We start from the raw sequence: 15,000 nt of genomic DNA, 5'->3' as shown, positions 1-15,000 counted from the left end.
TATACACAATGGAATACTTCTCAGCCATAATAAAGAATGAAATAATGCCATTTGCAGCAACATGGATGGACTTGGAGGGTATTATGCTAAGTGAAATAAGTCAGACAGAGAAAGAAAAGTACTGTATGATATCACTTCTATGCGGAATCTAAAAAATAAAACAAACTAGTGAATATACCAAAAAAGAAGCAGACTCACAGATACAGAGAACAAACTAGGGGTTACCCATGGGGAGAGGGGAGAGGGGAGGGGCAACATAGGGGTAGGAGATGAAGAGGTACAAACTACTATGTATAAAAAATAAGCTACAAGGATATATGGTACAGCACAGGGAATAAAGCCAGTATTTTATAATAACTATAAATGGAGTATAATCTTTAAAAAGTGTGAATCATTACGTTGTATACCTGAAACTTATATAATATTGTACATCAACTATACCTCCATTTAAAAAAAAAACTCTGATGACCCTAATTTTTGCTTCTTCAGTACTGTCTCATTGCATTTAGAGGTTTTTTTTTTTAATTAGAATTGTTGTATGTTTTTTCAGATTATAGAATTTTTCCATCTTATCCACCTTGTCCACCATTGGTTTCCCACTGCCTAGCATATAACTTGGCACTCACTAGGCATTCCATAAGTGTCTCGCAGTTTGTTCCTAGTTACTTGAAGTTTTTTGAAATACAACTCACATACTGACAGCACACTAATTATACAAGGGGAAGCTTTATCCTTTCCCAACAAGTTTGATCAACAAAACCAGACATTTAAGAAAGGAAACTATGGTATCAGAGGCATTTGGCCGGCTGCCAAATAGAACCCCAGTGCCCAGTTGATCGGGAAGATTTCACGGAAGGTGAGAGTTTTATCATAGTCATTCCTAAGACAACTGTCTTTTTCTTTGATAAATAAGGCTTCTCTTTTGCTTTGACTTGTTTTGTAAAGATGTCTGTCATCTCATGTTTAAGGGTTGGTTGTTTTTATTCCTTCAAGTTTATAGATAAGAGCCTTGGGCCTAGAATACCCATGAAGCTTGTTTTCCTTCTCTGAACTCTCTGATTCTTTTTAGTGGGTCTCGTTACCGTCAGTCTCAGACAGACAGGAGCCGTGCAGCAGGAAAGATAGTGCCTGGGAGAGCCCCAAAGGACCAGCCTTGTTATCGGTACCTCTAGATTCACGGGTCACGTTTCAGAAGGAAGACAGGCAGAGAAAGGAGTCCTCTGAGCGCCCAGATTCAGCCCAATCTGAACCTAGACGCTCCCTTGAGCTCCCAGGTTTGTAAGTCAGTAAACGTCCTTTTTGTTTAGGCTACTTTGAGTTGAGATTTTGTCATTCACAAATGAATAATGAATACGGTATTTGGAACTGGGAGTGTAATAGTGGACTGGCTAGAAGTATCATCTTCATTCCTCTGACCAGTGGTGAGAGGAGTTAGTCCCACATAAACCACTGAACATTTTATTATCAGAAAAGAGAGAAAGGGTGCCAGGGGACAAAAACCAAAACCAGAGGTATCTATTTTGTCCATATTATACACCACCTATGTTTCTTCTCTTTTCCTGCGTTTCTGTAAATGGCATGATCACCCACCCAGTTACTCAGGCTATAAATTTAGGCATCATCCTTAACACATCCCTTCTCCTCACCTCCCTGATCCATTCACCTCGCTGTCCTGTCAATTCTGTTTTGTATCTTTCCACTCCAGCGCTACCACCACAGAACTACAGCAGTAGCCTCCCAACTGGTCTCCCCAGTATACACCCTTGTTCTTCTCCAGCTCCTCTCTCACCCAGGAGCCAAAGCAACTTTTCAAAGAATGCAGACATGAATAAGCTGCTTTCTGGATTACATCCTTAAATGGCTTCCCATTTCATTTTTTAACAGCACCTACAAAGCTCTCTGTGAGCATGGGAAGCTCTTCTGCATAAAACTACGTTCTAGTTCTGCAGGGATGAGTGAGTCATTCAGTGTTGCTCCCATTTGCTTTCATTGGCCTCCGATGTATTTAGCCGAAGTTCCTGGTATACATCTCGGTTGCTGCATGGAGTCTCTCTCCCCTCTTCCAAATGAAATTGCCGTTAAAATAAGGTAAACTCAAAGGGTATTCCTGCCACCTCCCCAGGGTGCTCCAAGGGCTCTCACTTATCCAGAGAACAGGGGCGGAATCACTTGCTTCCACTTGTCAGAAGCCCTAAAATCTCTAGTGTGTCACACTAACTCAGAGCGTGGCAAACCTCAGTGTGACTGCAGACTGTGTACCCATTTGAAAACTTTTGTCAGCTTCTCTCTGTTTTCCAGATGGCAGAGAGAACCAGGCATGAGATAAGTAAAAAACGTTTGTTGTTACACTTGGTTGTGTCAGTCAGCCCCTCTGAATGTGATTCAGAGACACATTCAGAGACACATAGAAGAGACAGGCTTTCTACTCCCCGATGAATCACGTCTGTCACAACATGCAGTTCCATTCCAGTAGGTCTGCCGGTATTTGTGGCTTTAGGCTCTTCTTTTTCCCAAGGTTAGCATGCTTTTTTAAATCAACATTGTCGAGGCATCATTCACATTCAAACAAATGTACAAATTTGAATGTGCAGGACAACAAATTTTGACAAATGTTTACACTCATGTAACCACTACAGTAAAATATGGGACATTTCCATTTTCCTCAGATGTTCCCTGAGGTCCTCTGCAGTCATCCCATCCATCATCTGCTGAAGGTAATCACTAATCTGCCGTAGGTCACTAGAAATTAGTTTTTCCTGTTCCAGAAGTTCTCATAAATAGAATCATGCAGTATCTGTTCTTTTGTGCCTGGCCTCCTCTCAACATCGTGGGTGTTTTTTAGATTTATCTGTGTTGTATATATTCGTAATTCATTTTGTCTTCTGCATAGCGTTCTTTGAGTATAGTACAATGTTTTTCTCTGTTCTCTTGTTGATGTACGTTTGGATTGTTTCCAGTCTGAGCTTTTATGAATACAGCTTCTGTAAACATTGGTGAATTGGCGTCTTCTGTAGATACGTGTTTTTTTTTTTCTCTTGGGTAAACACCTCCTCTAGGTTAGCATAATTTTTAAATTCTCAGTGATTGAAATTTAAAAAACAAAATCAAGATTTTCTTTTTTTTTAAATTGGGGTATAGTTGTTTTACAATGTTTTGTTAGTATCTACTGTACAGCAAAGTCAATATTTTCACCTGGATATTTTAAATGAAGATATTGTTAGCGTGATGCTGCCTTTTAAAACTCCCATCAATTTAGAGCAAAATTTAAAGAAATATTAGTCCTTTGGCACAATTAGGTTCATCGGGGCATAATTAGACAAATCACATATTTATTAACAGTGGCAAGCAGTGTTCATCTTGTCACCAAATATCCAAAACCTACCAAGTGAGATATACAGCATCAACATCAAGTGCGGGATACGCATAAGTGAAGTTGTCTCCACCATGAGAGTCGACAGTGTGATGGGAACAATGTATGAATGTGGCTCAATGAGAGACTTCCACACAAAGATGAAATTCTGAGGCGCATGGTATATACTAGCAGTGGATCAGGAGGTCGGAGAGGTTGAATGACGAGCAGTGATTGCCTGGGAAGCAGGTGTAGATTCCAAAATGAAATCGTTGCAGAGGGGGAGGTACTCTAGCCTCTCTCCCCAAAGCAAAGAGGATTTACTGATCCATTTGGTCAGAATTAAGCTCAACTGTATAGCCATTTGGACTTGTGGTTACTAAGTGACAGAAAAGCAAAAGCCAACGTGTACCTCACTCCCTCTTTATTTATGCAGTCAAAGGATAAGTAGACTTGGGGGTCCTGTGAGATGGGGTCATCTCTCATCATGTGTGCCCTGCAGGGATAATTGAGCATTCTTGGATTTGGATTTGCGAGATGATAGAACAGGACGTGCTTTTTTCTCAGGGCTAAGCTGGTATTTATCACAGACACTCAGTGTGACTTAGATAATAACTGATTTGGGTTTCTGGTTGGCCTCCCTCTTTTGCTTTTGTCTACCTCTGGCTCCTTATTTTGAGGAAAAATGTTTGTGGAATAGAATCTGAGTCCTTTGTCATGATACCATTTATATGTCACCCAAAGATTCACTGCTCAAATCCTGGAATAAGCTAAATGTTTTTAATGAGAAGTTGGAACAAACTGTAGATGTTTTAAGCTGTGGAAAGCTTAGTTCCATGTTTACAGTTAGGACTGAGACAGAGTTGCAGAAATAACAAATAAGGGAAAAATAAGGAAAGCTTAGGGCTTCCCTGGTGGTGCAGTGGTTGAGGGTCTGCCTGCTGATGCAGAGGACATGGGTTCGTGACCCGGTCCGGGGGGATCCCACGTGCCGCGGAGCGGCTGGGCCCGTGAGCCATGGCCGCTGAGCCTGCGCGTCCGCAGCCTGTGCTCCGCGACGGGAGAGGCCACAGCAGTGAGAGGCCCGTGTACCGCAAAAAAAAAAAAAAAAAAAAGGAAAGCTTAAAAAATCTTAGGGAATATCTTAATTCCTAGACATGGGTAGCACATTTCAGAGTCCCTGCCTTCTATTTCTATAACTGGTTTTATTATTTCTTCAAGAGAAGATGGGGAACAGGTAGAAACTGAGGAGACAGGCCATTTAGGGAATCCCATCTAACATTTTCTTTCCTTTGGACTTCCTTCTGATTGAGAAAGTCATGTTCTACCTTTCCCAGTGAAGAAATGGTTCAAACAGAACAACAGGGATATCATTGCCTCTAGTTAGCAGTTTAAATCTAAGAGACAAAATGGCAAATGTCTTTCACTTCCTACTTCAACTTCAATTCATTGTTAATGGCTGTCCAGAGGACTCAGATGAGAAGGTTAAATGTGGGCTCATGGGGAAAAACAGTGAAATAGATTCGTAATGCCTGCCACTACTCTACGTGTGACAAAGCATTGAGATTGATTCGTGATGTCTGCCACTGGTGAAAGAGTGATGCAGTTTGACTGTTTTTGTCACCCTTGTCTGAGCCCTCCAACCTGGATGACAGCTTTTCTCTGGAGTCCAAGAAATCATCTCCCATTGGAGAACATCCTTTCAAGAAACATTAAAAGGGTAATGACCACTTCTTTTCTGAGAGTGTCGGAAGGTTTAAATGCTGATGGAATTTGAGGGGAGCCTTTGAGGAAAGCACGTCATAATGCTAGGCAGGTGTGACATTAGTTTCATGTCTTGTGCTCTCTTTCTCTCCTGGAGATACATTTATTTCTCTCTCATGTGTCACAAGAGCAACAACAATATTTGGCTTAAACAGAACCTTTTTATTCAAAGACCTCACACTCTAATGGGTAAAAACTTGGAAAATGCCTGCGGGAAATTAGAAGCGCCAGTAGATTACTCACTTTCAGCCTATTACAATCATCCTGAACTTTATAAACTGAAGAATGTTTTCCTTCCAAAGGTCTTCATCTACGTTGCTTCTGCTTTTAGAAGAAAATCCAAGAAAGTCAACACAGAACCTGGGAAGATTCCAGAGAACTTTCATCCGAGATGGAAAATTCAGTTACCTTCTTTTATTATTTTGTTTCCTTACAAAGCCCATGGATCGTACCACACTGTTCTTTGTGCAGAACAGTTGAGAATTACCAGTAATTGGAACTATTTACATTCAATGTCATCGTGACAGAAGCAGCTTTATTATATTAGAGGGGAATGATTAATATATGACACAGATTAAAGATTGCATCTCAGTGGGCAGGCCTCTTGTCTGATCTGTCATTTTGCTGATTACAAAGGCATACAAATTATATAAACAGAAAAATGATTTTCTTGTATGCTAATTTTAGCTCAGCCCACCTGCCTGTTAACTCATTTTCAGTGAACTGGTGGAAGGTGGATTATAATAGGTTCACTAAGGTACACTTCTACCCCCTCTGACATCCCATGCAGTTGCATTATATCTTTATTTCAACCTTAGTTTCAGTCCCATACTTGGGGCTTATTTTAACCTGCTCTTTTTAATTCCTGAAAGGATGAAATTCGAGCAACTAACTTCCATGAAATATAGAGATTTAGGGGGTGTCGTGCCATGGTTTGGTAAGGTAGAAAGTTTACCTTCTCTGACAAACTGAGCAAATGAAAGCAATATGCTTGGCCACTTGACTGTTGCAATATTTTTGTTTCCTAGGCTTGTGTCTGTTCACAAAGAATCTTGAATACCTGATATTGTTAATTGCAGAAAATATCAGTACCCTGTTTTGCCTTTATCATAGGCCAAATCTAGATGCAATAAGGATAAACAACTTGAGATTTATTTCCACGGGAGCAAGACTGGAAAATAAATATCATGTCTAATGGCAACTTCAAGCAATTAGTAGTGGTTTCTATGTGACCAAGTCAAGATTCAGTGGAAGGAATACTGGGATCAGTTAGTGATGTCTTCTGTGGGCAAGTGGAAAGCATTGGTGACTTGGGTAGGGATTACCATCCTGGCATTAGCATTTGTAGTCTTCTGTTAGACCATAAGCCTCTGAGGGCAAAAACGGTCTGTAATTCCTTTTCATAGAGTCATTTCCAAGCACACAGTAGCTGTTCCACCAGATAGCTAAAGACCTTGTTTCTGGAGTTAGATTATAGCTGTCTCTGTCACCTACTAGCTGAGTGAACTGGGCAAGATTTTAACCTACCTGTAGTTCAGTTTCCTCTGCTACAGAAAGGCTATAAAATGAGTTTTTAATTCATAGGATTATAATGAGGGTTAAATGACATAATGAAATAATAATGCATATGCTAAGCTTAGCATAATGCCTGGGACATAGTAAATGCCCAAGTAACGCGTGCTTGAATAGGAGGGAAAAGTGTTGCTGTATCTTTAGTTCAGTGTTCATTTTTTATTTAGAGCAAGGAAACTGAGGGAAAGATCAAAAACAGTCTTTCTGTTTATAATTTGAAAGGTGTTTATAATTCAGAACTCCTCAACCATTAAGATTTGGGTCAGAGCCTTATTATTCCAGGTTAGTAAATGTGAGGGAATTTCCCAGTTTAGAGTGAGAACAATAAAGGGAGAGGACAAAGGAGCTGGAAATAAAAATTGGCTTCTCTGAGAAAAATGTTTTCCATGATCATGCCTGTCTTTTATCCTCCCAGGCATATTCCCAGATGTGATATCAATGTGCTACAGTTGTTTTATTTTTTTTTCTTTGACAGCCGTGAGGCAGAGCAGGCATGCCAGGAAAGGCTTAACTACGGTTTCAGGACCCATCAGTACTGCCCAGCCCCTCATAGCTTCCTGATTCCCTTTCACCAGTAGAAGATTGCTTCATGCCACTCCCTGAGCTTGCATTTTACAAGCGTCATCTTGATTCTCTCTGCAAACCTGTGAAGTGAGCATTTTTATCCTCCTTTTACAAACAGGGAAACTGAGACCCAAGATGAGAAGCCGTTCCTCCCATTCAGGGATCTATTATCGCCAAGTTCCAAATGGCTGCTGATTCCTGCTGTAGACATCCCAAACCAGCTGGTACTCAGACCTCTCGAGCAATCCAATTGAGATGCCAGAGTGGTCTCAGATCACCTGGCCATGCCGGCCTCGGCTTCAAAGACAGACAACTCTTAACGTGTTAAAGTTTCCTGTGCGTTTTTTTCTTTCCTCTACAGGTAGGGATTCAGGGTGTCAGGTGACATTTTAAATCAAGTTTTGGACATTTTAGTACAGAAAAGATTTCAGAAGCTTGGTTCTGTGGTTCAGTGTCGGTCTTCGGTCGGCGCTTTGCAAACTGTAATGTGGACGAGCGTCACCTGGGCATCTTGCTAACACGCACATCGATTCAAGGGAGGCGGGGCCTAGGATTTCTGCAGTTCGGGAAGCTTCTAGGCGACGCTGGTCCTGGTGAACAAGGACTGCACTGTGAGTGTCAAGGCCTTAAGTGAGGCTTCCTCAGAGTGCTTCCCACGGATAACTTGTGTTGGAATATGCAGACGTGAAGAGAGTCTGTCACTGGTTTGAGGAGAGACCTGGGTATCAGCCTATTTAACAAACGTCCAGGTGATTTGACTGAAGCTTGGATGGTAACAAAGCAGCCCTTGCCTAGATTGCCTCATCATTAGAATCACTTGGTGCTTAAAATCCTTAAACTGTGAGGCTCCTCCTCCTAGAGGTTCAGATAATAAACATCTTGATCCTCACAACATCCTGGTCTGTGGCTCAGGGAGGGAAGGCATCTTGTCCAGAATCAGACGCATTAGAGAGGAGTCTTGAGCGTATGCGGAGACTCATGGAGGAGAGACAGGAGAAGAAACAGACGGTGAGTGAGAGGATGGACAAGGAATCGGAGAGGCATTGCCAAAAGGCACCTGTGGGCTGCCCGGGACCCCTGGGTCCGCTGGGCCTGCTGTGGGCAGCTTGATCCCCCGACAGGACTGCAGTGGCCTGTCCATGGTGTGTCCTGGATTCAGGAAGACAAGAAGTCGCTCTCACGTGCAGACAGGTGAGGTGTAAGCTCCCGAGGGACTGTCGTACGGCTCTGCTAAGGGCCTCGTCAGTCTCCCCCATCTTGCCTACAGTACGCGGATGCATACGTTGCCCGAGATTTGTATTGCATTATGAGAATTGCCATGCGGTTCCTAGATCAGGTGTGTTGTAAAAAGGCAGGAGTAGCCAAGAGTGTTCCGACCTTTGGCTGTGCTGATGGAGTTTTTGCAGCAGACGTCAGCGGTATCTGACGGGCACTGAGTGAAAATAGCAGATGGTTTAGCAGACTAATATCTCATCCACTATTAAAATATGCAGCTTGTCAGTCAACATAGTTTTTGAGATTGCCTTATTACGGATTTTTCTCTCCATAGCATTGTTGCTTGAGCCTGAATATTTGCAAGTACCCAAAACAAAATGGAATACCTATTTGTTTACATATTTTTAAATTCTTTTTTGGCTTTATTTCCTAAGGCAGTTTAGAACTACTGTGCTTTCAGGTGTTTTGGGGGTGTTGGAAGGTGGAAGTTTGATGACTCTGGTGGCTTTTTCTTTTTTTTCTTTTTTTTTTTTTTTTTGCTGTATGCGGGTCTCTCGCTGTTGTGGCCTCTCCCGTTGCGGAGCACAGGCTCCGGACGCGCAGGCTCAGCGGCCATGGCTCACGGGCCCAGCCGCTCCGCGGCACGTGGGATCCTCCCAGACCGGGGCACGAGCCCGTGTCCCCTGCATCGGCAGGCAGACTCTCAACCACTGCGCCACCAGGGAAGCCCTGGTGGCTATTTTTATTGTTTGTAAGTTCTTAAAACTGACATTAAATGAAGAATATTTAATCAACTAATAAAAAAAAGACCGGGGTGCCAGTGCCTTTTGTGTATTATGTATAATAAGAATTGTTTCAAATTCGTTTTCTAATTGTAGTCTGGGTGAATGTGTGCTAGATTCCGGGTCACTGTGCTCTAATATGCCTGGGGATTTGGTGAGGAGGGGCCAGTCATCCCCTCTGTGTTATTAATACCCTAAATAAACCGGGGTTTGTCATGCTTAGGGACTGGCTCTAGTAAGATGATGGTTATGGAGTTGAGGAAACTGGAATAGAACAAAGAAGAGGATTCTAGCACAGATACCCTTCCAGAGGGAGAAGGGATGCCTGAGGTCAAGGTCATGCGTCTTGGCTAGTCTTATCCCCACAGAATCCAAATGTCATTGAAGGCTCTGCATGTTGTCTTCTGGAATCCACAGACCACAGCCTCTGGAAGAACGCCAGTTGTCAGTTAATAATATCCATGCCCTTCGTTCTGTTTATTCTCACTCTTTGCATTTACCCCCCAGCCTCATCTCTTCCTACATCCCCGCAGGTCCACCTTGCCGTGGTACTCCTACTACATCTGTCTAGTGAACTTGCTTACCCCAAAGGATGATTCAGATGTTTGTACAACATTCCTATTCCCTCCATTCTCTTCTGCCTTCGACTCCATCCATGAGGTTCTGGAACTCAACTCTTTGTATTCTTTGTATTCTTAAACTTGACATTTCCTGGTGTATTCTTAGTTTTATGAAATCAAATGTTAATCACAATCTTTTTCTTGGACGACACAGAGACCTTAGGATGTTTCGATCCTAATCAGTTCTGCTTGGCTTACAAACTTCTGTTGTTCAGTGTTTGCATTTTACCGTATCTTTTTAACTCCAAACCACTGTTATTAATTTGCACAGGCAAAGCTTGTTTGGATTCACCCACATGTTCATCAGCTCACCATTCATTATTTGCATTTCCGACCTTTCTGGTATAATATTTGTTCTTCCAAAAGTATGCATTTTAGAAATTCCTTTAAGGATGGTGTGTTGTGGAAAACTTTATGTTTTGGTTTATCTGAAAATAGCACTTTATGTTCTTCTTGAGGAATACTTTTGCTGGAGACATAATTCTGATTGAAAGCTATTTTCTCTCATACTGTTGAACAAGTTATTCGAATGTATTTTGGCTTCCATTCTGCCTGTAAAAAGAAAGTCTTCTGTCAGTCTAATTATTACACCTTTTTAGGTGACTTTTTTTTTTCTTTCTAGCTGCATTTAGTATCTTTTTTTCTTTAGTATTCTGTAGTCTTACTACAAAATGTCTAGCTGTGGATTTGTCATTAATTTTTCAGAACTCCTTGTCCTTCCTGAATAAACAAATCCATTTTTTTCCCCTTAATTGTGAAAAATTCTCAGCCATTACCAATCTACCGTGGTGAATGGTCCCTGTGCAGTTGGAAAATAAATGTGAGTTCTTCCAAATGTGTGATACTCTATACAGGTCAATTAGGTTAAGTTGGTTATAGTGTTGTTCAATTCTTTTTTTTTAAGTTTTATTTTAATTTTTGATTTTATGTAAGAGTATAGTTGATTCACAATGTTGTGTTAGTTTTAGGTGTACAGCAAAGTGATTTAGTTATACATATTCATATACCTATTCTTTTTCAGATTATTTTCCCATACATCTTATTACAGAGTATGGAGTACACACAGAGAAAGTTGAATATCATATGATATCACTTATATGTGGAATATAAAAGAAAAATGCAGGTGAACTTGTTCAGGTCTATATTCACTGCTTTTTCTGTGTGCTTTGTCTATCAGTCATTGAGAGAGAAGTGTTAACCTCCAACTGTGATTGTAAATGTATCTTTTTCTCCTTTTTGTTCTGTCAGTTTTTGAAATATTTTGAAATTCTGTGATGTGGTGCATACACATTTATTTTTTTATGTCCTTTTTATATACTGATCCTTTTTATCATTATGAAATACCTTTGTATCCAAAAATATACCTTAATACAAAGTCTCCTATATCTCCCTCTCAAGTAGATAATCCAGTTTTCTCATCATTAGTGTTTGCATACTTTATCTTTTTCCATCTGTTTACTTTTAACCTATTTGTGTCTTTATATTTAAAGTGCATTTTTGGTAGACAGCATTTCTGGTAGTTGGGACTTGGTCCTGATTGGGACAACTTATCTACCACCCAGAGTTGGCCCAAAAGGTATAACTGGGCTGATATAATCTCCTTATCTTGGAGATTAGGTACTTGAGACTTGGAGAGAAAAAGTAGCTTGGTCAAGGTCACATACCTAGAGTCGCAGATATGAGCACAGAATTTAGGTACCCAGTGCTTAAGGCAACAGTTATCTCATTGCTACACAGACCTTGTCTCATCATTTGTACCGAAATTGAGGGGTTCCTCAGATATCTTGCTTTTGGCTTGAGTTCCAAGGAAGTGTTTCAAGTAAAGGTCAGTAGGATGAGAGCCATTGTTCCAGATTAGTTGAGAGCCTTTGGCTTTGCCTGTTTGTATGAGCTGCTCACAATATCCAGTCCTTAGTGCCAAGAAACCCCTCTTTGAGCTTCAGAGATTTTAGACAACTCCAAAACCTTTGAGTGTGAAACTAGGCAGTTCCAAAGCCAAACGTTCTTCTAAAGAAAGGGAGAAGAGTCTACCCATGTGCACACTTGGTCTTTGACCCCTTTTGATGTCTGCTCTTTGAGAAGGTAGATCCTTTGGCATTTCAGCCTCTTCATACTGATAAGGCTGCAGTAATTTCCCTTGAAGCCTCCATTTTTTCATCGCATCCAGTTAAAAGAGCAAAACATTAAAAAAATTCTTCCAAAGACAAATATCATATGATATCACTTCTATGTGGAATCTAACAAAAATGGTACAAATCAACCTATTTCCAAAACAGAAATAGAGTCACAGATGTAGAAAACATACTTATGGTTACCAAGGGGGAAAAGGGGGAGGAATAAATTGGGAGACTGGGATTGACATATACACACTACTATATATAAAATAGATAACTAAAAGAACCTTCTGTTTAGCACAGGGAACTCTACTCAGTACTCTGTAATGACCTATATAGGAATGGAATCTAAAAAAGAATGGATATATGTATAACTGATTCACTTTGCTGTACAGCTAACATTGTAAATCAACTATACTGCAGTAAAAATTAAGTAAAAAATTGTGATGGGAATTTAAAAAATTGTTTTCCCTTTCTGAAGTTGGAATTAAAGAAATATTCACAGTCAAGGAAGCTCACTTAATATATTACTTAAATCTGCATTATCATAACTGAGGTACGAATGAATATTATCACTTAGGCAAACACCTAGGTTCCAGTTGATGTACCATAACGTCTTGGGAAGAGTTAAGTCCCACAACGAAAGGCACCTGATTTCTACTTTTGTGCCTTAACTACTAAATGGCCATTTGAGCTCAGGCAAGTAACTTAACCTCTCTGGGTCTCAGTGTCCACATCTGTTAAATAAGATGTTTGGAATTTTCAGCCACTGAGATTTCTTTCTTCATCTGTATTTCAGTGCTATATAAATAAGACCAGCATTTCTTTTTTTTTGTATAATAATTTCTGTGCAACATATAGAAATAACTAAATTTGCCCCAAGCTGAAGTTATGATTCCCAGAATCTCCTCTATGCTTTTTTCCTTTCTCTGTAACAAGTTTCCTCTCCTAAATTCAGTGCATTGCTTTCATGATTTTGTACTGTTGCTCAACTACCTTTACTTCGGGGATTTTTGTTTTCTGTGATGTCATGTACATATTAGTCTGCCTGATGTTCACAAAAAAATACTTAGCAGTACCTTTCTTTGTCCCGTGATTGACCTTTCCTAATCGAGCTGACAAGTCAGCCAATTGTCCGTGCACTGCGTAACGGGTCGGTGCCACAGATACAGTCTACCGATGGAACGTTGCCCACATGAAATGGGATCTGCTAAGGAAAAAAAAACAGTATTTCATGTACTTTGAAACAACGGCTTCACTTATTATTTTGAAGGGCAATCATGGTGGTAAGTGTGGACTTTGAAGTAAACTTTGGTTTGAAACTTGACTCTGCTAAAAATTTGTTTTAGATCCAAGCAATAGAGAGTTGGTTAACCTTGCTGAGCCATTGCTTCTTTATATGCAAATGGAAATAACAAAATCTAATATTGCATGGTTGCTATAAGGTTGCAGACTTAATGTATAGTAATGCATATCCTATGTCTAGCGTGTAGCCAATGCTCAATTCCTTTCTTTCCTTTTACCCTTATGCAAATCACCATGACTCTGGTCATCAATGATGATTACCAACAAAGCCTTCTTTTTCTTTTTACGTATAACTTAGTGCTTCAGACGATCTAGTTCCTTCTCCTGAAGTGCTATCATAGCATTCATAAGTATAAGAAAAATAAATCTGCTTGGAATACATCAAGTAAAGAGAATTTGGAGGATACATTGGGAATGGATGGATGTCAGTTGTAATAAAAGTAACTCACCATCACAGAGACTAGAAATGATCACATGACCCATTTCTCCCTGTCTTCTTTTTTTTTTTTTTTTCCGGTATGCGGGCCTCTCATTGTTGTGGCCTCTCCCGTTGCGGAGCACAGGCTCCAGACGCGCAGGCTCAGCGGCCATGGCTCACGGGCCCAGCCGCTCCGCGGCATGTGGGATCTTCCCGGATCGGGGCATGAACCCGTGTCCCCTGCCTCGGCAGGCGGACTCTCAACCACTGCGCCACCAGGGAAGCCCCCTGTCTCCTTCTTGACCACCTGCTCTATCATCTCTACGTCTCTTTGAAACTGCCCTGTCCTCCTCTTTGCAGATCTGAGTTAGACACAGTTAACCTACCTCCTTCCTGACACAGAGTCTATTCTCAACTTCCATGACACAACAGTTTTCTAGTTTTCTCTCACCTTAGTGAAATCACTTTCTTAGTATTTTTTGTTGCATTCTTTTCCTCTGCCAGACTTTTTTTTTTACGGAAGTATAGCTGATTTACAATGTTGTGTTAGTTTCAGGTATAGAGCAAAGTGATTCAGTTATATATACATACATATCTATTTTTTTTCAGGTTCTTTTCCCTTGTAGGTTATTACAAAATATTGAGTATAGTTCCCTGTGCTTTACAAGTAGGTCCTTGTTGGTTATCCACTTTATATATAGGAGTGTGTATATGTTAATCCCAAACTCCTAATTTACCCCTCCCCCTATTTCCCCTTTGGTAACCATATGTTTGTTTTCTATGTCTATGGGTTTATTTCTGTTTTGTATATAAGTTCATTTGTGTCATATTTTTTTAGATTCCACATGTAAGTGATATCATATGATATTTGTCCTTCTCTGGCTTTCTTCACCTAGTATGATAATCTGTAGGTCCATCCATGTTCTGTAAAAGGCATTATTTCATTTTTTATGGCGGAGTGATATTCCATTGTATATATATCACATCTTCTTTATCCATTCATCTCTTGATGGACACTTCGGCTGCTTCCATGTCTTAGCTATTGTACATAGTGCTGCTATGAACATTGAGGTGCGTGTATCTTTTCGAATTATGGTTTTCTCTGGATATATGCTCAGGAGTGGGATTGCTGGGTCATATGGTAGCTCTGTTCTTAGTTTTTTTTAAGGACCCTCCATACTCTTCTCCATAGTTCTGCTAGACTTTTGAATTTTGATACCTACTAAGTGCCTTTGGTCTTGCCCCTCTTATTCTCTCAACACATAGCTTCCCTAGAAGGTTTGATCTAGTGCTTCAC

This window comes from Tursiops truncatus, chromosome 10, assembly GCF_011762595.2.
Source record: "Tursiops truncatus isolate mTurTru1 chromosome 10, mTurTru1.mat.Y, whole genome shotgun sequence".
In the NCBI taxonomy this organism is placed as follows: domain Eukaryota; kingdom Metazoa; phylum Chordata; class Mammalia; order Artiodactyla; family Delphinidae; genus Tursiops; species Tursiops truncatus.
The sequence above is the reverse complement of the archived record's forward strand: the minus strand, read 5'-3'. Positions refer to the sequence as shown.